General features: G+C 41.6%; 1 protein-coding gene across 5 annotated transcripts in view; it reads left to right on the top strand.

Annotated features, from left to right (window-relative positions):
• The window catches only part of KCNMA1 (potassium calcium-activated channel subfamily M alpha 1), a 541,146-nt gene that overhangs the window by 157,012 nt on the left and 356,670 nt on the right, over window positions 1–27,464 (top strand). The gene's annotated exons all lie outside the window — the stretch shown is intronic.

Genomic DNA, 27,464 nt, shown 5'->3' with positions numbered 1-27,464 from the left:
TATGTAGAACTGCCTAGATGCCTCATATTAACAATAAATGTGAAGCCACAGGGGTGTGTATGTGTATGTGAATGTATGACTAGTGGACATGATCCCACTGCCTCCTTAGCATGGTTACTGAATGCATGAAAGGGTGTTTGAAGTAATCTTAGCTCAGTTCCTGTTTTCTAGGTGGAGTCTTTTTCTGCTGTTTTTTGTCCTAATGAACAGCACCTGCCCCCCTTGCTGGTCTTCTGTTCTTTAGGGTCACAGAACTGGTAGTGTGTGTTTTCATGGGTAGTGGTGGCTGCTGAAATGCTGGATTCAGTTTTCTTCATTGACTCTCATCTTTGCATTGCATACATGCCAGTTTGTATGAATGGGAAAAAAGCCTTCTGGTCTTTGGGCTAGGGGTTGTTTTTCTCAGTTTTTTTTTAAACAATACAGGATTCTTCTTATTCATTCTTGTGTCTTGCATAATTGTGTAAAAATGTTACTTTTTAATTGTGTCAATGTCAGAAAAAAATGTTAAGGTGCTTTGTAAGTGAACCTTTGGGGGGGGGGAAATAAGTGAAAAAGGCTTTTCTAAACAGGTCAGATTTAAATGTTTTATATATCATTCAATTTACAAGGATAATAATTTTTTTGGCCCGTTAAATGTAGCTGGGCTTGCTCTTGTTTGCCTTTCAGTGCTCCCTTTTTATAAGTTCATGCTTTAAATTGTGTGCTCAAGGGAAGAAATGATTCTCTCCCTATGAATTTTTCCCCAACAGTCACGAATCCTATCAAAAGTTCTTTACATCTTTCTCGTAGTCTTTATTTCTTTGGTGTTTTTGCTTTGATGGGGAAATATGAGAGGGGAGGGTGGAAACCTGTTTAATGAGTTTTAAGATTTCAAAAAGAACTATCTATCTAAAGAACTAAGTAGATGACCTTAGCATTGGCACAGTCTCTCGGCCTAAGCCCCACACCTGCAGTATACACCTGCAGTTTAACATGGTTTCAGTAATTCCAGATTGATTTATTTCATTTTTAGTTTGTGAAATTAAAATTTGCAAAAACCTTGTTGGGTTGGATCCTGAGCCTTTAGTTAAAAATTATATCCACTTCAATATGGTTTACAACAGCCTTCCTTCGTGCCTTCCAGATGTTTTGGCATACAGGTACAACCAGTTAAGTTTTTTTAAAATAAAAACAACAACCCTATCATCTAAGAATATAAATATACCACCACCTCTAGCAATTAAACTCTGCCTTGGAGGGTGTCCAAAGCAGGGGAACTTGTGTTTGGGGATTAGGGAGCAGCTCCCTGCACTATGGGACTACTTCCCATTTGAATTCTCAGATAGTTTTAGGCAAAAGATCCAGGGCCCAGGACATTTTGCTGGCCTGAGGTAAAGGTAAAGGGACCCCTGACCATTAGGTCCAGTCATGACCGACTCTGGGGTTGCGGCGCTCATCTCGCTTTACTGGCCGAGGGAGCCGGTGTACAGCTTCCGGGTCATGTGGCCAGCATGACAAAGCCGCTTCTGGCGAACCAGAGCAGCGCACGGAAATGCTGTTTACCTTCCTGCTGGAGCGGTACCTATTTATCTGCTTGCACTTTGACGTGCTTTCGAACTGCTAGGTTGGCAGGAGCAGGGACCAAGCAGTGGGAGCACACCCCGCCGCGGGGATTCGAACTGCCGACCTTCTGATCGGCAAGCCCTAGGCTCTGTGGTTTAACTCACAGTGCCACCCCCTGAGGCAAAGTACAATATAGTAATATATGTGATTAATGGTCCACCCCACCCCCCAATATTAAGGTAATATTAGATCCCCTTGGTATGTCTATTAAACTGCACAAACCTCAACATCCCCCCACTGCTGTCCAGAGGACATCCTATTGCCAAGGATAACATTAGGGCTGCATAGAGAAGGGAATCCAGCTTTCATTTTGTGTGCACTTGCTTGCATTCAAAATACTTGCTGCTCCTGTGAAATAATCCCATTAATGTCAAGCTGAACAGAATTGCTTGAAATATGGATTAAAGGCAACAGCTTGATCCATGTGGAAGGGATATATTTTTTAAAAAATGCAATGATATTGTTTTCCTGATTACAAATGATGTAATTCAAAGCAAGACCTTTTATTGGACCACAATATTGATAGACTACAGTAGCAAAGTTTTGCAGAACTTTTAAAAAATAAATACATTTGGATATATGCTCGTTGTAAACTCGCTATCAATTGGTTGTTCTTTCAGACTATTATGCAACCACATCAATCATAAATAAGGGAGGAGGGGAACATCGGAATGAACGTGCAGTTTATTAAACCAGCATGTAGGTAGTGTTAATAGAGAAGCCCTACTCTAAACTTTAATTCCTCTGTGAAAGGAGTACACCAGTGAGACAATTAGGCAGAATATGCACCTTAACTAGCTGACCTTTCTGTTGTGCTTTCCTCTGTGCTTTGAAGATGTTCATCAGTTTCCATTTTCATGCTGTGCTTATAGGCTGGACAGCTTGAGGAGGCATTAGACCTGCATGTAAATAACATAGCTATGTGATGGGGATTTGAAACACGGTCTCATAACCTTCAAGGAGAGATGGCAAGGTTATTCTGAAACTGCTCCAAGCAGCCATCTCGAAGTTAAATATTTAGCACACCCTTGCAAAAATACAATTGCATAACAGGCAGGAATGTTGCAGGCTGATTGTGAATTCACTGACTGTGTTGGAACAACAGGCAGTCAGAGAGTATCTTCTGTGTTTCGCAGAGCAGTAACCCTTCCATTTGTCTCTTGGATTTTCTTTACAGACGGAGGTGAGAGGGCCAGAGTAGTTATGGCTTTGTGCTGGAGCTCTTGCATTATATAAAGCTACTGTGGCTCCGTGTAGCATTATTTAATCCGTTATTTAATCCATCATGGCACTGAGGATCACTATCTGGCTTGCTTGTCCTTTGCAGATCTCCCCATACTTTACTCTTATCTTAAAGCCACCGTATGGGATATGCTTGAAAGGCTGTTTCCTTGCTGCGAACAAGGCAAACCACTTTTCATGGTAAATTTTAGAATTTGCATAGAAAAGTGAGTTGCCTCCTCAGCATGCAGTGGATGCTCCTAAGAAATGCTTCAGCTTTCAAGTCTTTATTATTTCCATTGTGGGTTTGGAGACCATCTGAAATTGCCTAAAACAAATGGTCCTTGAATAATACTTTTTAGAATTTCCCATCTAAATAATGTAAAATCCTCTGAGTAAGATTTAACAAAGGTAGCATGAGTAGGAGACACTTAATACTGTATTTACTTGAATGTAATGCACACCTTTTCTGGCTGAATGACATCATGAAAATTAGAGTGTACGTGAGAGTTGATGGCATTCATATTCACCAGCAAATCCTTTTTAGGTTTCAAGGTTTGGAAAATTGAGGTGTGCATCAGATTCGATGGCACATTAGATTTGCATAAATCTTGGTAGTAATCATTGTTAAAGCTGATGTAAAGTACCAGTGTGGTAGGAGTCCACAGGCTGCTTCACACATTATGGTTTAAAGTGACCACCTTAGATAGGTTGCGTTCATCTAAAAATGTAACATGAATAATGAATATTCCTCTGAAAACCAGGATTGGCTGCAGTTCTCTTTCATCTGTACCATTGTTCATAAGGTCAGTTTTTGTTTTGCTTTTGCTATATAATGACCCAGTTTGCACATCACATTAAATGGCAATTCATGTAATTGGGCAGTGTGCTTATGCACGTTGCTCAGTGTTTCCTATGCTGCCGAGTCACTGATGAAACAAGCCATAATCTGGCTTCCTCAAGTCATCTGAACCTGAGTTCATAGTTTGTTTCCTCCAAACAAAACATGAGTCATGAGCCAAGAACATACCTTGGTTACTGCTTGTGGTTTGTTGGAAGTATGAAACCATAAGCCCATGTTCAGATCATGATGACATGACAAGCCAACTGCCATGGTAGCATAATGTTTAATGTGACATTAAGTTTAATGGGACATGCAGACCAGATAATTGTGTGGAGGTCTCCAGTTGTGGATGAAGCTGGTCAGATGCCAAAACTGCAAGGCAGAATGTTGGGTTTACATCTTGGGTCAAACACATCAACATGCTCTAAAATGTAGAGGAATACAGGCATAGTAGTTGTTTGATCAACATTTGGAGATAAACACTCATTGTTGCAGTCTCTTGAATGCTACACTCATAATGACAATAAAGAATGCTAACTTGTCGGATGTGCACATTCGGAAAAAAGGGCATAAACAGGCTACTTTGCTATTATTTCCACTTTATACAAATTATTTTCCGGAAAGTGCATCTTTCCCACAATACAGTCATACCTCGGTTTAAGTATGCTTCGGGTTAAGTACGCTTCAGGTTGAGTCCTCCGCGGACCCATCTGGAATGGATTAATCCACTTTCCATTACGTTCAGTGGGAAAGTTCACTTCAGGTTAAGTACACTTCAGGTTAAGTACAGACTTTCGGAACCAACTGTGTACTTAAACCGAGGTACCACTGTATATGCTTAACTCATTTGAAAAGAAAGGGGGGGGGAACCATCATGAGAATTTGTGTGTGTGCTATGGAAATTGGGAATGACTGTGTCTTAACCATTGTCCTGGGCCTCCTTTGAACAACCGGTACTGCTGACAATGAAATGGTCTGCTTAGTAAATGTGTTCAATTAACATTGTCTTACAGAGGGAACCTTTTGTCTTGCACTCATTGTTACACAGAAGCATTCCTGCTCTGCAGTTTTTATTGCAGCAGGATTTCTTAATTTGCATCTTGCCACTCCTTTGACCCTATTTCAGCTGCCAGTGCCTTGGTGCTTATCACAGATGCTCACTCTATATTGTCTTCATATTGGGAAAAATATAACTGTAGTCTTGGATTGTGAAGCTACTCTTGGCTGGCATGAAAAAGGCCAATATTTCTGCTACTGTTTCCTTACTCCTCTAGTGAATTTTAATTTGGTAGCTGGCATGTCACTACTGAAAAAGTCCTTTCCGTTATTGTGACTGCTCTGTTTTAAGCAGGAACTGAAAAGAGAACAGCAAAGTTGTCTTCTTGGTGTCACTAGGCAGGGGGTTCCAAAGTGTAGGAAAAGGTAAAGGGACCCCTGACCATTAGGTCCAGTGGTGACCGACTCTAGGGTTGCGCCGCTCATCTCGCATTATTGGCCGAGGGAGCCGGCGTACAGCTTCCAGGTCATGTGGCCAGCATGACTAAGCTGCTTCTGGCGAACCAGAGCAGCACACGGAAACGCCATTTACCTTCCCGCTTGGAGTGGTATCTATTTATCTATGGTACTTGCACGTTGACATGCTTTTGAACTGCTAGGTTGGCAGGAGCTGGGACCGAGTAACGCGGGGATTCGAACCGCTGACCTTCTGATCAGCAAGCCCTAAGCCAGGCATCCCCCAACGTCGGCCCTCCAGATGTTTTGGACTACAATTCTCATCATCCCTGATGTTAAATAGGGATCATGGGAGTTGTAGGCCAAAACATCTGAAGGGCCGCAGTTTTGGGATGCCTCCCCTAGGCTCTGTGGTTTAACCCACAGTGCCACCTGCATCCCTACGCTAAAAAGCGTAGGTAGTTCCACAATAAAATAAAAATTTTTTACAACTGCAGAATGAGCATTATGTGGCACCTCTCTAAGAGTGCCAGTTCCCTATATTGGAGTGGTTGAATAGGCATATGTGGGGTAACCAGGGTAGATAAAAATCAGGTTTTTTAAAATTTAAATCGGGTTTTTTATTTAAATTGGATTTTTAATATAAAATGCTTTTGGAGGAAAAATCTCTCTAAAGATAGTTTTTCGATTTAAGTTACGTTATAGTCCAAAGGCTATTCATCAGGAAATAAGGATTTGTTTTCAGTTTTTAATGTGTGCTAAAACTCAGTCTAAGTTTTTTATATAAAAAAAACACCCGTTTAACCACATCAGTTAACAAACATGGATACATATGATATAATGTTATTGTTTTAGTTAAATAAATTGTTTAAGTTGTTATTAAGGAAATGATTACAATAATTTCATAATTATCTGTCTATGTATTTCTAATAGTATAACCAAATCAGTAATTTTTGAAATAACTGTAAAAACTACTCTGAAAATTTGTTATTCCAAAAATGAAACCTTCATCTGGTTGTAAACATTAAGATTATACCAGCAAGAATGAGTTTCTGTAAAAGAAATGATTTAAATCAAGTCTTACTGATTAGTGATTTAAATCAAGTCTCACTGACTAGTGATTTAAATCATGATTTAAATTGATTGGATTTAAATCAAATCCACCCTGGGGGTAACACGATCCCACAAGTAAACTGGTCCCAAGCTGTTTTTGGCTTTCTATACAAACAGCAACATCTTGAATTTGGCTTGGTAGCAAATCTCAAACTAGTTCAGATTTTCTGAGCAAAGGTGTTCTGTGCTGACAGGGTCTCATTCTTGTCAGCAACTGTGCTGCAGCATTCTGCAACTATGGTAATAATAATAATAATAATAATAATAATAATAATAATAATAATACAGTAATAAATTTATTATTTATACCCCGCCTATCTGCCCGGGTTCCCCCAGCCACTCTGGGCGGATTACAACAAAATATTAAAATACAGAAATCCATCAAACATTCAAAGCTTCCCTAACCAGGGCTGCCTTGAGATGCCTTCTAAAGGTCTGGTAATTGTTGTTCTCTTTGACCTCTTGTGGGAGGGCATTCCACAGGGTGGGTGCCACTACCGAGAAGGCCCTCTGCCTGGTTCCCTGTAACTTGGCTTCTCGTGGTATACTGGACCGAGGCCATTAAGGGCTTTAAAGGTCAGCACCAACACTTTGAATTGTGCTCGGAAACGTACTGGGAGCCAATGTAGGTAACTGCAGCTTCTGGCTGAAGTGCCTGTTGTCTTTGTCCATGGAGTTTTCTTGGCAGGGATACTGGAGTGGCTTGCCAGTTCCTTCTCCAGGTGGATCACGTTTAGTCAAAACTCTCCACTATGACCTGTCCATCATGGGTGGCCCTGCATGGCATAGCTCATAGCTTCTCTGAGTTATTCAAGCCCCTTCGCCACGACAAGGCATTGATCCATGAAGGGGAAGTGCAAGGGAACCCAAACATAAGAGTGGTATTGCAGCAATCCAGTCTTGGAAGTCGCCATCACCTGCACTACTGAGGTCAAGCTTCCCTAGCCAAGGAGTGGCCACAGCTGTTGTGCCGGTTGCAGCAGGTAGAAGGTCCTTCTAGCCACAAAGGCTGCCTGAACTGCCAGTGACTTAGATGGACCCAGGTCCTTGCCCACAAAACTGTGTATCTGCTCCTTCAGAGGGAGTGCAACCCCATCCAGGGTAGGCCTTACCTTAGGAAGTTTGTTATGGGAAGAGGCACTCCTTCAAATGCTCTGGTCCTAAGCCATTTAGGGCATTAAAGGTAGCAAATCTTTTTAATTAGGGCTGAGAGAGAATAGAGAAGAGCAGCCAGTGAAATTTCTGGCAATATATGACCTGTGTGAGGGGTGCCAATCAAAATCACGGCTGCTGTGTTCTGCACTCTGACTAAAGCTTCCAGTTTTCAGCCCTTCGTAGTCCAAATGGGAAGTTACCAGAACTGTGGCCAGGGTATCTCTGTTTACAACAGGTTGCAGCTGTTGCAGCTGATAAAGCACACTCAGTACTATCAGTCCTCAAGAACATGAGAAGATCCTTGCTGGATCTGGCTAAAGGCCCATATCATCCAGCACTCTTTTCACACAGTGGCCAGTCAGATGCCCATTGTCCAGCCCACAATCAGGGCTTGAGCACAACAACAATCTCCCTACCCAAGATTCCCAGCAGCTGGGATTCAGAGACAAATGGCCTGCAACATTGGTTGCAGAAAGTAGCCATCATGGCAAGCATGTTATTTGTTAAGTCATTTATGCTGCACTTAGAACATTTGTTTAACATATAAGCATCAGCCTGGAAACAAGTTTGCTACCTGCAGAGATATCTTAACAGGTTTGTCTGCTAGGATCCCTAAGAACCAGCCTGGCTATCATTCTTCTCTTGGGCCCCAGTCTTCAACAAGTCTCATGTGATTTCAAAGAGAAGCCTGAAAAGCCCAGTCAAAATCTCTGAAAGAGGCAGTTGGAAAGATCTGTACGATGGTACCTTGGTTTAAGAACAGCTTAGTTTATGAACAACTTGGATTAAGAACGCTGCGAACCTGGAAGTAGGTGTTTTGGTTTGTGAACTTTGCCTTGGAAGCAGAACACGTTTTGCTTCCTGTTGAGTGTGTTCCATTTGTAAATTGAGTCCCCCACTGCTATGGGAACTTTCCCCAAGCTTATTTTCTTTATGGTCTCACTCGCTCTGGGTGTCTGCTCTTCTGTGTGTTTCCTGGAAAGTCCCTGCCATTACAATAATTTCAGATTTTTCTTCCTTGTTCAAAAAAAATATGCACTGGTTTTTCTGTAAGTAAACAAACATAATCATACCCATAAGGACAAAGCAGAAAAATAAATGGATATAACAGGAACCAGTCTTCATATTGATGCAAACACAATGAATAAGTTAACAATACAGATACTAAAGGTGTTAGTATCGATCCTCCTACCACAGTCTGTACAGTTTCTTTCACCTGAGACCTGAGGCCCATTTGCTGGCTTGAATTTTGAAACGCTTATTTGGATAGAACTATGTTTAACAGGTTGGTTTCATGGAAGCAGAGTGTTTTATGCCTTAGAATATTTTGCAAGATGCTTGGCTGTTTAAAAGAATCTGTGTTTTAACAGTTTCCTGTTGTCCTAGAAAAGCCAGTGGTCTGTTTTGTCACTAGATGTCACTGTTAGTAGTTTGTTTCTTAGGAGAACAGTACTGTATGCTGTCTCCAGGTGGTCCTTTTGCTTATAAAGGCCAGTGCTGACCCAGGGAAGTGGGGAAGACACACTAAACAATACATGGACTCCATTCATGTGTTTCCATTCAGAGAAGTGGACTCACAATAAAATATTTCAGCTGCTGGATCCTGATTTAAACTCCCTATTCCATTGAACTGACTGAACAAGGATCAAGTTGACATCTTCTCACCTTGCACCTCTCCCAATCACTGCCAGCAGCCTGTCATAGATGCTTCTGGTGATGGGAATGAATTAAGATGTACAAGAACAACTGTCCAATGCCTAGGTATTCTGTGTCATTTTCGCAATTCACCTGTGTGCCTTTTGAATAGGGAATTTGGAAATAGTTTCTAAGAGAATGAGAGACATTCTTCATATAAGAACCGATAAAATTATTTGTTTAAATCTCATAATTTACGTAAGCCATTTATAATCTCAATGGAATGGGCAGTTGAGAAACTCATCAGGGGATAAAGATTAATAAAACAGGGCGTTAAATGGCAGCATTTGTTATACTGTACATAGATTCAGTGAGTGTGTTTTTAAAAGCCAGTATATTTCACTATTAATTATTTAGACTGTGAAGAACAGAGACCAGATGGTTGTTTTTGCTTAGGCAAGGTCATAAGCATCCCTTAATTATTGCTATTTTCTGCATTTATTCTTATTTTACATGCTAATAGGGGGAAAAACTTGGTGTGTTATCACTATTATCTGCTGGGCAACATTTCATTGTGCAAAATACAAGCTTTGGGTCAGAGACCATAATATACGAATTACCTGTTTTGTAGCACAGTTAGTGCAAAGTATAGCCAGAGGATTTAACATATCCATGGCATCATTATCTCATGTATGGCATGTAATTGTGATGACATAACCCACATGTGAAATAATCAAGATAGCCACCATTCTAAAAAATAGCAAATGCCATTATCTTCTGTTTGACCGATTTTATTGCATACTTTTTATGCTTATTTTTGTAATTGTAAGTTGTTTTAAACTGTTTTTAATATTGTACTTTAATGTTGTAACCTGTTCTGGGATCTTTGGGTGGAGGATAGGTTAGTAGTAGTAGTAGTAGTAGTAAGGCTATTTACAGAAGCTGCAAAACATGCCCTTATGATTTTTTCTTTTTAGGCAAAAAATGGTGATGGTGGGGAATGTGTTGAAAACACCATGATTTGGAGGTATTGTGACTAGAGATCTGCAAGAAAAGAAAATCATTCCTGCATTTGTGCACCTCTACCCTAAGATGCATATATAGGCTTGCGGCTATGACTGTTGCAGCTATTAAAACTTCATTTATTAATGTTGGGTGCTAAAGTGTTGGTTGCTACAGGGCACAACTTTATGACCTTCCAAAACATCATACTTTCCCCCATGCTAGAAGAAGAAGCAGAATCAGACAAGTAAACTTCCTTGCAACACTTCCTTTCTTGCAGCAACAACAAAATAACTATTATTATTATTTCAATACTGCCCTTCATCGGAAGATCAAGGGGTGGTTCACGGTATAAAAACATCAAAATACATACCATAATAACAAACAAAAACAACATCCGCCCCAACATCCTGTTTAAAAGGCCATAAATAGTTTAGTTAGCCAAAGGCCAGGAAAAGAGGAATGTTTTTGCTTTCAAAACTCTTGAATTTATTTAACAACCTTTTTGGTCTCTATGGCCACTTGTTAAAAAAAGCCATTTAAAGCTGTTACAAGGTTTCCCATTTTTGTTTAGTTTGAGGATAAGATAAACTTCGATGGTACACTGTCTATAGCTGGTGCACTGATATCCTGGCCTTTTAGATCTCTCCACACCTGTAGGACACACTACTGATCTGATCATTTCAGATCCTATAAAAAGAATGGTAGAAACTGGTTTGTTAGGACAAGCCAAAGATACCCCATCAACTAACGCTAAATGCTGATTGCATTCTGGAGAGATAAGAATAGACAAAACTGATCGCAACACAATGCAATTTGCAGATCTGTTTGAACTCGTAATTATCTTTCAGGGTCACCATTGATATTTTGATTAAATCCCATTGCAGCCCAATATATAAGGAGGGAGCGAAAAGTATTGAGCAGGCATTATCAGCGAGTAAACGAACAGCAGTAGGAAACTGTTTTCTCAATAATCCACTGAGGATAGAAAAATACATCAGTTTATTAATGTGCTTGCTGCTAACAGAGCATATGAAACCAAGATTGTCTCACATCTTTACTTTACACCCCATAATTAAATTCTACCCCCCCCCCCAAATTATGGGGCCCCACTGTGCATTTTTGTATGATGTTCAGCAGATCCTGCTACACCTCCCTTTTTACTCTTTAGCCTGCTGATGTACCGTAGTATAGTGTAGGGGTTCCCAGACTGTGGCACACCAGTGGTCCATGAGTTACAATAAGGTGGTCTGTGGCACACCTGTGGATTTGTGGTTGAAGTTGGGGAGGTGGCACCCCCATCACATTTAATACATCAATTTTTTAAATTGTATTTTTATTGCTCCTTCTATTTATCACACTCTGTTTTATTGTACTGTATTGCAATTTGAATTATGTGGAGCAAAGTAAAATGCAATCTATAAGAAATAAAAGAAGTGATAAAAATCACTTCAAAACCATATATCATCCAGCACAGCGTGCTGCATTTGATACAGGCAGGGAGAAAAACAACAACACCATGTGCCAATACCCTTAGCAACTCTCAAGTGGCCAGTAGGGGGGAGTTCAAGAAACACTAGATAGAGCAGCATTCCCCAAACAGATGTTTTGAAGCACAGTTTGCACCAGCATGACTGCGCTGGTTGGGCTGGATGGAAGTTGTAATCCAAAAGCATCCAGAGGGCAGCAGATCAGGAAGGCTCAGTTAGAGGGATAGATGGACAGACTAGGGAGAGGAAGGTTTAAATCAGTATCTCTCAGCCTAATTTAGCTGTGGGATCCATGTGAACAAGTGCGGAAAGGCTGTTTAGAAGAATGCTGGGTTTATAAATAAAACCTTATGGTAAATGGGTTTTATTTTTATTTTTAAAGCAATAAAATAAGTCAAGAGCTAAAAAACTTCAACCATCTGCTTTCCGAGGATCAGGATTGAGCCCAATTCAAAAAGCTTTGGAAAGTTTCTAAATGGTATTTAGGCTGCAGACAAAGAAAGATTCTCCATAATGGAACATCTATGTGAATGTTCTTAATTGATGCAAGATTCCTCACCATTTAATAATAAACAACAACAACAATGTCATTAGAGAGTTTTTCTTCGGGGGGGGGGGGATTGGGAACAGCTGTCTTGTGTGGTGAAAGTCTCAGTTTCAATTCTTGGCATTTCCAGTTAAAAAGATCAGCTAACAGGGGATATGGAAACCTGTTGCCTGAGGTCCTGAAGAGCTGTTGCCAGTCAGAGTAGACAGCACTGGTCTGGGCAGGCAAATAGTCTCATTCAGAGTTTTCCAAACTTGGGTATCCAGCTGTTTTTGGACTACAACTCCCATCATCCCTGACCACTGGCCCTGCTACCGGTAGCTAGGGATGATGGAAGATCCTGGTCTAGTTATAAAGCAGCTTCTGGGCTTCATAAACTCTAAAAAGTGGTCCATTTTCACATCAGGCATTGGGCACCAACACTCACAATGTACCAGGAATCCAGGTAATCTAATCTGTTGCTTTCCTCACCACTGTCTGTGGCTGTCTTCCAGACTTTTCCCTACAGAGGCTTACTGGTTCTTCTGCCTACTGGTTATTTTGTTTTGTTGTGCAAGAGGAGGAGATGATTGTTCTTGTATGCGGGCCATGTATCTGAATAACCATTAATCAGTTTCTTTCAGTTGGCTGTTGCTGAAAGATGACTGCCCAGTCTATTGGTTTCATTTTTCAGGCAGTCCCTGGGGATGACATTGCATGCTGATTGCAGGTGATGCTACGTGCCCAGGCAGAGGCCCAGGCTATAAGCGAGTGCGTTTGTGGGGAATGGGGGAGACACAAGGAAAAAGAGAGTCCACAAAAACATTGCTTCCCCCCCCCCCCAAACTCAGAACACTAACTGAGAAATACTAGGGTGTTTTATTATTTTTTATGTTTTAATCAACATTTAGTTGCAAGGGACGTAGCTAGAATGGAACATTAGTAAAATATTGATCTCCGCATGCTAGATAATTGGAAAGCTTTTGTTCCTGTGGCAGATGAACATTACTCTGTTTGCATGAGCGCACCTAAAAAACTGCTCAAAACACTACATGCCCCTTTGAGCTTTTTAGCTGAGAAATCTTTCATGCCAGGAAGAACATATCAAAATCTGGGTTTCTTTAGTTCACAGTAAACTGCAGCAATCCTTTTTCTTCTCCTCATTCTGCCCCGAAAAACCATCTATTACTTGCACTGTAGGTGGAAGTAAATATCAAGTTTCATTATTAGACAGGCAGACAGATGGATGGATGGATGAAGGAAAAATAAAGGCAATGGATGATGCTGAATCAATTTGGATAACTGGATAACTTGAAAACTTTCCATGCTCGTGTATATGAGTTGGGCCACTAAATGATATTCCCTACTAGTACAGTACTTGGATCAGAAAGCCAATGCAAGGAGCCTCCTCCACGTTTACTTGTGGGAAGGAGCAAGTTGGGAAGAAAAGGGCTGCAGGGGCTTCCTTCTAGTCTCATCCTGACATTGCACAGCTCCTCTGTCCCTGCTTGTTGTGTCCACAGATTAGCATGGACACCAGAGATAAGTAAACCTATTTGCATAGAGGTCAATGTGCATAGGCTTCCTTGCCTCATACATAAATATGGGGAAAGGATGGGGGAGTGGTGCATCATCATGGATGGGGGCCAGAGGCATAGCCACCCAGCCCCTTTCTATGTTGCAGTCCCTTTCTACCAGCATTGCATTCACACAAATAATAGATTTCTGCAATGCACTGTGCATGGGGCTACCCTTGAAGACCTAGCAGTTCGATAGCATGTCGAAGTGCAAGTAGATAAATAGGTACCACTCCGGTGGGAAGGTAAACGGCGTTTCCGTGCGCTGCTCTGATTCACCAGAAGCGGCTTACTCATGCTGGCCACATGACCCGGAAGCTGTCTGCGGACAAACACCGGCTCTCTTGGCCTATAGAGCGAGATGAGTGCCGCAACCCCAGAGTCGTCTGCGACTGGACCTAATGGTCAGGGTACCTTTACTTTTACCTTTACCCTTGAAGACAGGCTAGAAACTGCTGCTAGTACAAAACACTGCTGCTAGAACCCTGATGAGTTGATGATACGGAGTCACATTGCACCACTTTTGGAGGTGTTGCAATAGCTACCTGTATGTTACTGGACCCAGTTTAATATATTGACCTTAGAACTGCAAGACATGGATTACTTGGATCATGGATACTCGAAGGAGGGTCACTTCCAATGACATGGATCCTAGATCCTTGAGGGAGTGCCTCTTCTCCTTCGTTCTTAAGGAGAGACCCTTCATCCGGTTCCACTAAGACGTGAGAGGTTCATTATGTGGTGATACCCAACATACAGCCTCTTCCATGATCACACCCTGCCTATGGAACTTCCTCGCTTCTGAATTGGTGTTGCCTCCTGATGTCTTTCAACACAAATTAAAAAGTGTTTTTAATCTAATAATTTTTTATTGTGAACTGATGGGAGATACCTACTGGGATGTACCTGCTATTGTAATGCTGCAGAGGAAGGTTTTGGTATTTGCTGCTGAAATTGTTGTTGGCTGGTGTTTTATTGTAAATGGTTTGTTTCAAGGTTGTTAAAAGTTACCAGCTCTTGGATCATGAAGGTGAGGAAGGGCAGGATATAAACCTCAGTAGAAAATAAAGGAATAATGCATGAAGGGCAGTATGAATGGATTCGCTTGCTGCAAACTTGCAGAACTTCAGAAAATGTTGTTTACCCCACATGTTTTCTTTCTTTTTGTGGCCCAGTTTGCAAACAACAATTGAGCAGCAAGGTAATGGAAAGACTGGGAAATTCTCCCGCTGCCTCACAGTGATGGAGCTACCTTCCCATAGAGATACATCAAAGTCTGAACCTAAGGAGTTCGTATTAACCTTTACCATAAACCTGACACACAGAAATCTTGTGTCACCCTGGGGCAAGGCCCTTTAATCATAGGAGGCAGTTGCACTTTGGGCAGCACATACCCAGTGAAGTTTTTTGTTTAGCAGGCCCCTGGGCAAGGCACAGTTCTGCCCACAGGAAAACAGTATTGTGGCCAGCATGGATGAAAGTGAGGTGGGAAATGTTGAGTTCCAGAGTCAGAAGGTATAGGAGGCAATTGGGCTGGCTGGATCTTCTCACTAAGACACATGCTGCTCATATGGAAAATCAGGCTCTGGACCCAAGGTCTTCCAGAGCTTCATTGGTTCCTTTGGTCACTTGACTGGATTATGCATCAACTGGTAGGACTTCTAACACTGTCTAGGTTTGCTCAGCTTGCAACTCCTTCAGCCGACATGCTTCTTGGGTGAGGCAGGAGAGTTCAGGGGCCAGTGACTGGGTTTTGGAAATACAAGACCCCTGGAATGTTATCGGTGGCTTGTCCGATACTTTGGATTTTAGTGCTGATGTGCTTTGCCAGAAATGGAGGCATGTTCTTGTAAGAAGTTCCTTCCTCCTTGCAGATGGAAAGAGTAATACTGTATAAGGAAAACAAATTGCATTGCACAGCCCAAATCTGATAGACCCCCCTTTTCCTTCCCTTCTCCCTCTTCATTATTATTATTAAGCTTGCTTGTTTTTCATTAGTTTTGCTTTTTCCAGACAGAGGCATCTGGAAAGTTGCCTTTGAGTAAAATGGGGACATTGATTCAGTGGGTGATGATTTTCATGTGATCTTTATTCCTTAATTCGTCCTATAGTATGTTGTGGTTGTTCATATCAGGTTAAGCCAAGAAAATAGATTATGTAATTTGTCTGTAGTATATATAAAGATGCTAACAGTTGGAAAGCATTTTTTCATTTTTAATGCCAGGAAAGAATGGACCTATGAGAGAACTGACTGGTGAATGTATGAGGACAAAAATATCAATCTGAGTTGGAAGTAATAGTCCTTTTGAGTAGAGAAGGTCGTTGTTCTATTAACAGGGAATTAATAGGGTGTTCCAAATGAATGGGTCTTATTTTCTGTTTGATGAGAGGTGGGGTTGCCAGGTGAAGCAGTGTAGATTGAAAAGAGCTTTAATCTATGTAACAAGAACCTTTGTCATAGAAAACACACCAAATAGATTAATCCATCTACATGCTGGAATGAGAAATAATTGCTTTCAAACTTTGCTCTTCTGTCAGTAGTATATCTCGATTTAGGAACTGAGCTTTCTTTCATACAATTCCTACAAAGCCAAACTCTATTTTTAAATTTGACACATCAAATTAAAGACTCTGTTTTAACATCAGTGGTATAATGATTGTACCTGTGGATAGTAACCATGGGGAAGAAATTGAATGCTCTTAGAAAATTTCATTCACTTAGTGAATACTATAGATTTCAGCAGTGTAAAAGTTGTTTGTCACTAAGTCTGAGATGGAGGCTGTACAACCCTTATTAATCACAAAAGACTTTGCACAGAAGAGCCACTGTGGCATGTTCTTGTTGCTAACCCACCCTAATGTCCCAGAGTAGGTTATAACAACATAAAATGCAACATTAAAAACTTGCAATTAAAATTAATGCAATTGTAAAAAATAAAATAAAAAATAGATTGGGTCCTATATACATCTCAAGTGTCAAAGGCCAGGACAAAGAGGTAGTACATAGTGTTGAACTTTGACTAGAAAACCTACAAATCTCCATTCAGCCATAGGGGTAATACTGCATTACTCATGCTTGGCCTAGTCTCCTTGTTGTGAGGAGAAAATGAGAGAACCCCATGTTTTAAGTTTCTTGGAGGAAAGGCAGAATACTGAACAAAATACTAAGCACCAGCACTTGGGGGATTGTTTTCCATCTCTTGTAGTATCAACAACAATAACTGGAGTGAATATGGAGAGCCCTTTTCTGGTGTAACAAGAGATTGAATTTTGGAGGGAGGGTAAATTAATTCTGTTATGATCAGTAAATATTCTAGGTGATTCCGTCTACTCCCAGTGGAGAAGGTAGAGCTGATAACTAAAATCAGTATGTGGAGATTCATATCTAGTAAGTTGACTGGCATCATCTCTAGACAGGGCAAGGAGCCTGTAATCCTGGCGAGCCTCTGCCTGTCAGTGTAGAAACTCCTGAGCTAGACAGACTGGTGCAGCCCAACTCAGTAGAAAGCAACTTCCTAGCACCCAGTGAGGCATTGGCTGAGCAGGCACTTAAGTGCATGTGTGCGTTTCAGAAAGGAATAATCTATAGATGCACATCTCTGTGGCGTGAGAAAGAGAGGGGTGCATTTCTGTTTATGTGACTATGTGGAAGCGGATGGAGAAGAAGTGGTTGGGAGTTGGCAGGATTCCTCCCGTTGCTGCTCTGCTTCTCCCTGCTCTTTCGAATTCCTCTCAGGTACCTGTCCACTATGACCTGTCCATCTTGGGTGGCCCTGCATGGCATAGCTCATAGCTTCTCTGAGTTATTCAAGCCCCTTCGCCACGACAAGGCATTGATCCATGAAGGGGAAGTGCAAGGGAACCCAAACATAAGAGTGGTATTGCAGCAATCCAGTCTTGGAAGTCGCCATCACCTGCACTACTGAGGTCAAGCTTCCCTAGCCAAGGAGTGGCCACAGCTGTTGTGCCGGTTGCAGCAGGTAGAAGGTCCTTCTAGCCACAAAGGCTGCCTGAACTGCCAGTGACTTAGATGGACCCAGGTCCTTGCCCACAAAACTGTGTATCTGCTCCTTCAGAGGGAGTGCAACCCCATCCAGGGTAGGCCTTACCTTAGGAAGTTTGTTATGGGAAGAGGCACTCCTTCAAATGCTCTGGTCCTAAGCCATTTAGGGCATTAAAGGTAGCAAATCTTTTTAATTAGGGCTGAGAGAGAATAGAGAAGAGCAGCCAGTGAAATTTCTGGCAATATATGACCTGTGTGAGCAGTGCCAATCAAAATCACAGCTGCTGTGTTCTGCACTCTGACTAAAGCTTCCAGTTTTCAGCCCTTCGTAGTCCAAATGGGAAGTTACCAGAACACAGATAACTGTGGCCAGGGTATCTCTGTTTACAACAGGTAAAATTAATGCAATTGTAAAAAATAAAATAAAAAATAGATTGGGTCCTATATACATCTCAAGTGTCAAAGGCCAGGACAAAGAGGTAGTACATAGTGTTGAACTTTGACTAGAAAACCTACAAATCTCCATTCAGCCATAGGGGTAATACTGCATTACTCATGCTTGGCCTAGTCTCCTTGTTGTGAGGAGAAAATGAGAGAACCCCATGTTTTAAGTTTCTTGGAGGAAAGGCAGAATACTGAACAAAATACTAAGCACCAGCACTTGGGGGATTGTTTTCCATCTCTTGTAGTATCAACAACAATAACTGGAGTGAATATGGAGAGCCCTTTTCTGGTGTAACAAGAGATTGAATTTTGGAGGGAGGGTAAATTAATTCTGTTATGATCAGTAAATATTCTAGGTGATTCCGTCTACTCCCAGTGGAGAAGGTAGAGCTGATAACTAAAATCAGTATGTGGAGATTCATATCTAGTAAGTTGACTGGCATCATCTCTAGACAGGGCAAGGAGCCTGTAATCCTGGCGAGCCTCTGCCTGTCAGTGTAGAAACTCCTGAGCTAGACAGACTGGTGCAGCCCAACTCAGTAGAAAGCAACTTCCTAGCACCCAGTGAGGCATTGGCTGAGCAGGCACTTAAGTGCATGTGTGCGTTTCAGAAAGGAATAATCTATAGATGCACATCTCTGTGGCGTGAGAAAGAGAGGGGTGCATTTCTGTTTATGTGACTATGTGGAAGCGGATGGAGAAGAAGTGGTTGGGAGTTGGCAGGATTCCTCCCGTTGCTGCTCTGCTTCTCCCTGCTCTTTCGAATTCCTCTCAGGTACCTGTCCCCCCCCCCAATTAAACCTGAAAAATGAGCTGTGAAACCTAATGCTGGCTTGTTTCCAGAGTGCTGTTGAGTTGAAGTTTTGGTTGAACTGACTTCCACAGAATGTGATGGAGTGAAGACTTATGTGCTGAATAACTGCCATGCAATCTGCACTTGTGATGTCCAAATTGCTCACCAAATATAGGAGTCCCAGGCTTGGGTTTTTTTTTTATTGCTGTCAGTTAACCCACTTGATCCTTGCGGCAGGTGTCAGATAGTGGTACCACAGCTGCCCTTAGTATAGTGGAGCTTTTAGCTTCTCCCATACATTTTTTAGTCTATAGATTTGCCACATTTACATATGTAAGAAAACACAGCCTACTCCCCCCCCAAAAAAACAACAACTATGAATTTGGCATGCTCTGTTTCAAACCTTGCTTTTACATTCCTCTGCTGCATCCGTCTTGCTTGAAACAGGCACATTGAAATTCCCACAGATGAGTTCGCTGGATGCAAATCTGAGAACTAAGCCACATCTTTTGGCAATTAGTAGTAAGTGGATGGAGGCAGGAGGCACATACTCATTTAAATAGCAAAGTTGCATTATCCCACCCCCTCCCCACCCCTTGGGGAATTGCAGAGTGAAACTCTTTTGAGCTATGTGCATAATATCTTCCTAAATAACAGATTTTTTAAAAAATGGAATAGCAACATTTTAGAAAATGTAAAAATAAAACTTGGGAGTTGCCTTAATATCTGCAAAGCTTATTGGAAAGGTGACTTCTAAGGTTATCATCATTTGCGGCAAGATCATTTGTCTACAAATAGCAAAATGGACCTAGAAGGCTTGTTTGACATCTCAGAGATAACCTATTGATAATGGCATATACCTGTATATATATTTTTTTTTAAAAAAAGAGAAAATCTCCTTATTTTGGAATGTGGCATATTCTTTGCACACCTCTTTGTTTCTTTCAGCACAAATCGTGAGGCAACATAAATGGTAATTTTTGCACTTTTGGTTGAGGTAGCTATGGGAGATGAATTTGTTCACAGCACTGTCCATGTTCACATAGGCATTTTCATCGCTCAGTTACAGAAACATCAACTGAAGACTGTGGAATGGGCCCTCACAGTTATAAAAGCAGATGCCTTGCTTTTTGGTGGAGTTAGTTCACACTTTCAACTACCGATCAAATTCCATAGGCGCTGCAGGATTGTCACTGCAATTCATTCCTTAATTACCACATTGTTGTTTTTAAGGAAAACTTTCATTCCACTTTCTGGGTTGGTTGTCAGTCATGGTCCATAGCTTTTAGTTGATTAATCCAATTATTTTAACTGATCCCTATTTCAAAGGGGTTATCAATGGGATTGCCATATTGATTATATGTGAAACCTGTTTGCTTACTTGCTGCTTGGGATGAGGTGTCCCTCTGTGGCCGTGCACTTTTTGGTCACAATCCAGCATTCAGAGGTAGTTATAATTGAATCCTTTTAAAATCAAGTGGAGTTAAATTTGTCTTATCATTGGAACGTTGAGCTTGATCACAACCATTAATCCCACTATTTCAGGTCAAGAAGGAAAACACACCTTTTCTGAATGAGAGAACTCACATGTACTTTAACATATGCCACAATGCTCAGCACAAAAATGACAACAGCAAGAGCAGCAAACCGCCACTGAGACAGTGCAGGCTTAAAAGTATTTCTCTTGGTAGTTGCAGGGATGCAGTGCCATTGCGAACACATCTTGCAGTTGCTTCCTGTACTCTATTTGGCAGAGTTTAGGACAGTGGTGTCCAAACTTTTTTCAAAGAGGGCCAGATTTGATGAAGCGAAGGGCCGTGAGAGCCGACAAAAGTAGTTGTTAACCTTTTTTTTAGGATTGAAGTTGTCAAGCTTTTTTTTTTTTACAATGCTGAGCCTTTTTAGGGTTTAACCCCAGGACATGTACTGCTACATGGGCCAGATTAAATCAACCAATGGGCCAGATTAGGCCCCCGAAAAGAACTTTGGACATGCCTGGTTTAGGAGGAGAGCTCATGGCTTTCTATGGATTGTGACATCTGGCTAGCAGAAAGTTCTTGTTCAGTGTTTCTAGACTAGAGGAATAGGTAAATTCAAGAGCTCTTCTTCATTCCCTGGAACTCGCCACCCAAGGGAAGGGTTGCAGGGGTAGATTTCGGAAGACCCATCCCCTGCTACAAGATAGGGGGGAAGTGTTCTAAAAGGTACAAATAGATACTTGTGGCAAAACATTGAATCTCTTGCCAGTCTTAAGCTATGGCTTTTGCCCCCATGTGAATAACTTGTTCTGATGAGGTGGCAGCTCTTGCCTTGGGTTCCCTGAGCAGTTGTTGTTGTTGTTAATACATGCTCAAGAAAAGACTTCATTTTTTTTCTTGAGAAAAAAAAGTCACCCTGATCAATAGACCTGTCCCACAGAGAAAACTAAAATAGAATTAAATGAGACCATGCAATCAACTGACTTTCAGATTACCCATTATGCCTGAAAATTGGGAAATTATGTTCTTGAAGCAAGGCTTGAGGCCACAAACTTGACTTTTTGAGTGTTGACAGATGACATGGTCCAGAGCCTTGAGGGTTTCCTCTTCTTATACATCTATGTTGAGCAGGAGAGGAGTTAGTGTTCTGCCTTTTTAAACTACTACTACTACTACTACTACTACTCCTCCTCTTATAATTAATGGTGTTGTGTTTCCATCACCATGGTTGGCCTTTAAAACAAACATTGGTTGCATTTTTGAATTGGCCCTTGGCATGCTTTACAGCTGTGCTCTGAATGGGTCACTGCAATATAGGGATGGTTGAATTTCACTGAAGGCAGCTCTTTTATAACTAAACGCTGATGGGCTACTGCTGTGTCATGATTCTTGGGTTTATTTTATCCTCTATTTCAAATGTCAGCATACTCAATCTGATAGGATACACATTAATTCTTCTACAATCAGATGCAACAACTGATGCTGCATCAGTTAGTTAGGAAGAGGGTAGCAAATGGTGATAAGACAGCTCCTTCCAATCTTTGTTTTTCTGTCCTTGCTAAGTTGTATTGTTATTGTTCTCCAGTTCTGTGGATTATTTAATACTTCAATACTTTCCTTGAAAGCAATCCTGTAGCCTGTGGTGATTATTATTTTTGACTTAGAAATACTGACCATCTTAGTGGAAGCTGAACCTCCATCTTCTGCCTGTCTTCAATAGAGAAGGAAGGATCTCTGTCTCTCTTTGCATACAGGTGGATGTCCATATCCTAAATCTGAAAGAGAAATTGGGGATGACTAGCAGTTAAAAACACCATGGGAATGTACAATGTTATGAAGACGGTCCAGCAACACATTATCTAGGCAATATGAGAAATTGCTAAGCTCTTCATCAGTATCAATGTGTCCCCCATTGAAACTATAGCCTGTCTGACAACCATTTAACCGCTAGGAGAAGAGTTTAAATCAGAGCAATCATGTAGGGAGCCAGTTAATGATGGAAGGCAAGAGTTCTTCACTCTGTAGGGTAGTGTTTCTGGACTACAACTCACATCATCCCTAGCTAGCAGGGAATGGTTACATATTTTTTATACAATGCATAATGCCATACCTTCCACTACCACCAAGAGGAAAGGGGATTATTTGGGTTCCCCTGGGTCTTAGATTCACCCCTTTAGCCAGCTGCTGTGGAGCTTAGTCAGTTTCCAGGTCACTATTTGTGAGCATGCATGCGAAACAAAAACAGTGCTCGCGTTGCACACCTTCCCACAACAATTATCTTATGGCGAGCAGAACTGGGGCGGCTGTGACTGTTAAAAAGCAATGTACCACTGTGCAAAGGACTGGTTGCACAGTTGAAATAGTAAGTCACGTGAAAGCTGCTTTAATAAATCACAATCTCCATGCATAAAACCTTCCCTTTTTGTGCATACTGTGGCTCGCTCTGCATATTGTGGATGCTCTCCAGATTACTGTTTATCTCATCATGGGAAACTTGATGGGGAACAGGGCCTACTTGAAGTGTTTCAGGGTGGCACCATTTTAGGGGCACTGGCCCCCTAGGAGCTGTTGCACTAGAGCAGGCATGTCAAACTTGCGCCCCTCCAGATGTTTTGGACTACAATTCCCATCTTCCCCAACCACTGGTCCTGCTAGCTAGGGATCATGGGAGTTGTAGGCCAAAACATCTGGAGGGCCGCATGTTTGACATGCCTGCACTAGAGCTAGTTCATAGGATTTGAACACATGATGTCTGCCTTCGTCACATATGAACCAGTGTTATGGATGTTCATTAGATCATAGCCTACATACAGTCTGGAAGAGGTGCCTCAGTGCCTGTGAAAGCCTTCATTTCCTTTGGAGTCCAGTAGTGTTAAATGTCTCCTCCATGCGAAGCAACCAGAACGTGTAAATCCTGTCCATCGTATAATTTATTTGTTTTTGTGTGACTCAGTTGCTTTCCTTATGCTCCAATTAATCTCCACCTTGCACAATAATCTTTCTTCTGTCAGAACTATAAAGAGGGGAAATTATAGTTGCAATTACTCTGGATTCTATATATTATCTGCCAAATGCTTTTAAATCTGGCTGAGTTTAGAAATGACAGATCGGTGAATGTGCAGTAGAATTTTCTATTATTAAAAAACAGCATTCTAACTTTTAATCTTGGGCGTAGACTTTTTAATAGCTTCAACTTTCACTGCAAATTGCGGATAGCACTCACAGAGATTCAATTTAAATAGTGTCAGGCAAGACTGATTTCTAGTATTGCTTGAAAGCTTCCCCACCCCCACCGCGCCCAATATGAAGAAGATTTTTTTTTATTTCAGTAACCAGTATTTTAAAGTGATTTTACTGGAGCAGACAGAGACAAATGTATTTTCAGTTCTTCTTTGTCAGGGTGGTGGTGGCGGCCACATCCCCCCCACCCCACAGAGGTGGATTAGTTTCTAGAAGTACTGATTTCATTCCAGTTGGGCAGCGGTTGCCTCTTAGGACAATAGTGGGCAGAAGGGTGATTGGGATCTAGTTGTAGCTGTCTGGCTGATTTGCAGCAGATAAGAGGTTTCTGACTCCCAATTGTCTAAAGGCAGCAGCAGTTCCTGCCCCCCCCCCACAAAAGTGCCCAAAGAAAATCCGAGAGTGGAAGAGTTTGTGAGCTTGGTTCTGGTACTGATCACAAATTCCTAGGGTGTGCATGTGCTGAGAGGCACTCTGTCCTGCATCAAACATCTATTCAGCTGAGCCACTGTGTTGAACTTGCACCTGTCTCTGGTTGGTGGAGCTCTAGGTTGCAGCAAAAAACAAACAAACAAACAAACAAACAGATCCTGCATGCCTGACATCTGCCCATCCCTATCTTAGTGCATCTTCACAACGCCTTCAGCTGATTTGCTGGGTGGATGGAAAAAGTATGGAATGCCTTTTTGATGTACACATGCCTCTCTTCCTCATTAGCAGTGATATAACATTCACACAAATATTGTGAGAGAGGCATTTTCACGCAAGAGGCTCTTGCTTTTCAGTCCCTTTCGAAATGCAAATGGGAAACTCACATTAGATAGAATGCTCATTCACTTTACAAATGCCTCTCTGCTGCTTTCTCTTCCACATCAGCAATAATCACAATTTCCTCATAAACAATGTGAGAGAAACTCAAAAGGCAATTTAAGCCCCACAAGTGAAAATGTACTTAGATGTATGTATTCCATCCAGACTTGCTGTTTTCAAATCATGCCCGGCATAGACAATTAAGACGGCTGAATGAATAAAAATGAGCTGCCTAGTCACCTTCAAACATAATGTCTAAGGCAAAACCCAGCAGTTGGTTGTTAGGAACAATAATCAAACTGGACCATCTTACTGGGCAGACAAGACAGTTTATATTTCCAAAGATTTCTTTATTGCCTGTCAGCAATGAGTAATAGTATATGAAGTAAGCAGAATATGGAACCACCGAGAAAGACTAGATAGGGAATTACCTGGACTTTATCTGGCTTCTGAAGCTCTTCTTGGCTGTGCTGCCACCATGTGGCAACTCACCTGTAGAAGGATATTGTAAGGGATAGGCAGCATACATACAATTCTGTACATGCAAGCTAATGGTCACACACACACACACACACACACACACAAAGAGAGAGAGAGAGAGAGAGAGAGAGAGAGAGAGAGAGAGAGAGAGAGAGAGAGAGAGAGAGAGAGAGAGAGAGAGAGGTTAGTAGCTTCTCTTACAGGATCTAAGCAGGGCAGAAATGACAGTTTGGAAATATTTTTTTTGTGTATGGGAAGGAGGAGAGAATAGGAAAATTCTTACCTCAATGAGATCTAGGCCTTAGTAAAAATGCCAAAGAGATTTTTTAAAACCCCTGGACATTCAGGAGCTACAATGAGATGAATGTTGGCCCTTTTTTAAATGGCTCAACTATGTTAATACTGATTTGTTGAAGTCAGTTGCATGGAAATATGCTTCAGCTTAGCACTGCCTGATGGTGAAGTCCCAGAACCAGTAAGTTCATCCAAAAAAATGAGGAGAAATTATGAATAAGTGGAAACAGAAGCAAAGCAAGCAAATGAGAAAATTTCTAGGGAATGGCAGGTTGCTGATGCTGTATGCCCCAAACCAAACTGTACCCAACCAGAGTAGGGTTTAGTACTCTGACAAGCTTTCAAAGCATTGGGGGGGGTGGACAACAACAACAACAACAACAACAACTTTATTATTTGTACCCCACCCATCTGACTGGGTTGCCCTAGCCACTCTAGGTGGCTTTCAATACATATAAAAACATAATGAGGGTGTTCCACACAGAGGGTGCCACTACTGAGAAGGCCTTCTGCCAGGTTCCCTGGAATTTCAGTTTTCTCAGTGTCCAGGCTGAACTATGGGGTGGAGATGCACCTACAGGTATACAGGGCCAAGGCCATTTAGGGTTTTAAAGGTCAGCACCAACACTTTAAATAGTGCTTGGGAACATACTGGGAGCCAATGTAGGCCTTTCAGGACTGGTGTTGTATGGAAGGATCTTTCATGACTCTGATCCCAATTTGATTAGAAACCTTATGCTTCCTTAGGCCTAATAATGATGATCAAATATTTCCCAAGTACTTTTCAGCACAAAATGTAATTTTACCATTCTTACTGCCTCTATTGTAAGTGTGCTAGGTTAGACTGAGAGACAATGATGTCCCTCAGGTAAAGCGACAGAATGAAAGGCATTTCTATCAGAGGATTTCTATCAGAGGATTTCTATCAGAGGATTGACTAGGTTTCTTTCTTCTGGACGTTTCAGCAGCTGCAAAACAGTTTTAATGCGGGCTGAAAGGTTTTGGATTTCTTTTATGACAATATTTTATTTGTATTCCCCCCCCCTTTTTTAGATGGCTAAGTATTTGTAAGTATATGTTCTTTTGGCAATTTTTTTTTTAATTCTGCCATTGTGATTGGTTTGTACAGTTTTTGTTCCTTCCGTATTGCTTTGAGTCCTGCTGCTATGACAACAGAGGAGCAGTACAGAAATGCCCAGCAAACAAATAAATCCAGTGAACTTCATGCTGAAAAGGGTTTTGGAATCAGGCTGCTCTACAATTCAAGGGGTATCTTTATTTAGGTTTAAGTGGGGAGGAGACCACAATTTCAGCAAGATTCACAGCAAGCTTGCTCTTGGGTATGCAAGGCTAAAATACACAGAATGCAAGCATTTTAAACTGCATCTGTGGTAGTGATTTTATTGTCCATTATAATACCCAGAATCGGTTTTACCTGGAATGAATGGTCCCTAGGTGTGTTGCCACATGATAGCAACATGGGGCTGCAGAGGTCAGGTCAGGTACAGGGAACATCTGGCCCTTTAGGTTTTGTTCAACCACAGTTCCCATCATCCCTGACCAGGGGGCCATGCTTGCTGGGGCTGATGGGACTTGTAGTTCAACAACATCTGGAGGGTCAAAGGTTTCCCACATATGGGTTAGGTGAAAACATTGGATGGGCCAAACACAGCTGTATTTTGCCTGCTGTATTTTGCCTGTGCTTGGCAATGTTATGGCACCCTTTGGCATATGGGAGAAATAAATTTATTTTTTGCTCCCTAAGGGACGCAGTCCAATCGAAGATATACATGATGACTTAAGACATTATTTACTCATTAGCACGGTTGCCTCTTCACTGTGATTAACTTTCATGCTGATCCAGTAGGTTGTAAATACCGTTGTGTCGTGTTCACACTAGCCATGCTCCACCCAGTTGGTATAACAGTATGGCTGAACTACATGGGTGGATGTTTTGCATGGTACTCTGTTAGTGCAGGAACCAACCAGAGTGAAGAGATCTGGTTTTGTCCCTAAGGAACTGTGGATTCCTTGGCCCTTAGTCTCATTGCTTCCAGCAAAACTTGAGTTGATGGAGGTTAAGTTCCATTTTCTAGCTTTCGATGGGATATCGTCATGCCACTAACTTCTGCTTGGACGGTGCCCAAGGGCTGCAGTGTGGCTCCATCTGCATTAATGAGCCATCTGGTTAATGTGCCATTTAGCCCAGCTACTAGATATGGGAATCCAGGCCAAGAGAACAGAACTGCAAACGCAGCCTGGCTCTGCCATCATCCACATTGCTAATATTTATAATCAGTGA

Source organism: Zootoca vivipara, chromosome 5 (genome assembly GCF_965207765.1).
Source record: "Zootoca vivipara chromosome 5, rZooViv2.hap1.1, whole genome shotgun sequence".
Lineage (NCBI taxonomy): Eukaryota > Metazoa > Chordata > Lepidosauria > Squamata > Lacertidae > Zootoca > Zootoca vivipara.
This window is presented reverse-complemented; position numbering and strand designations above follow the sequence as displayed.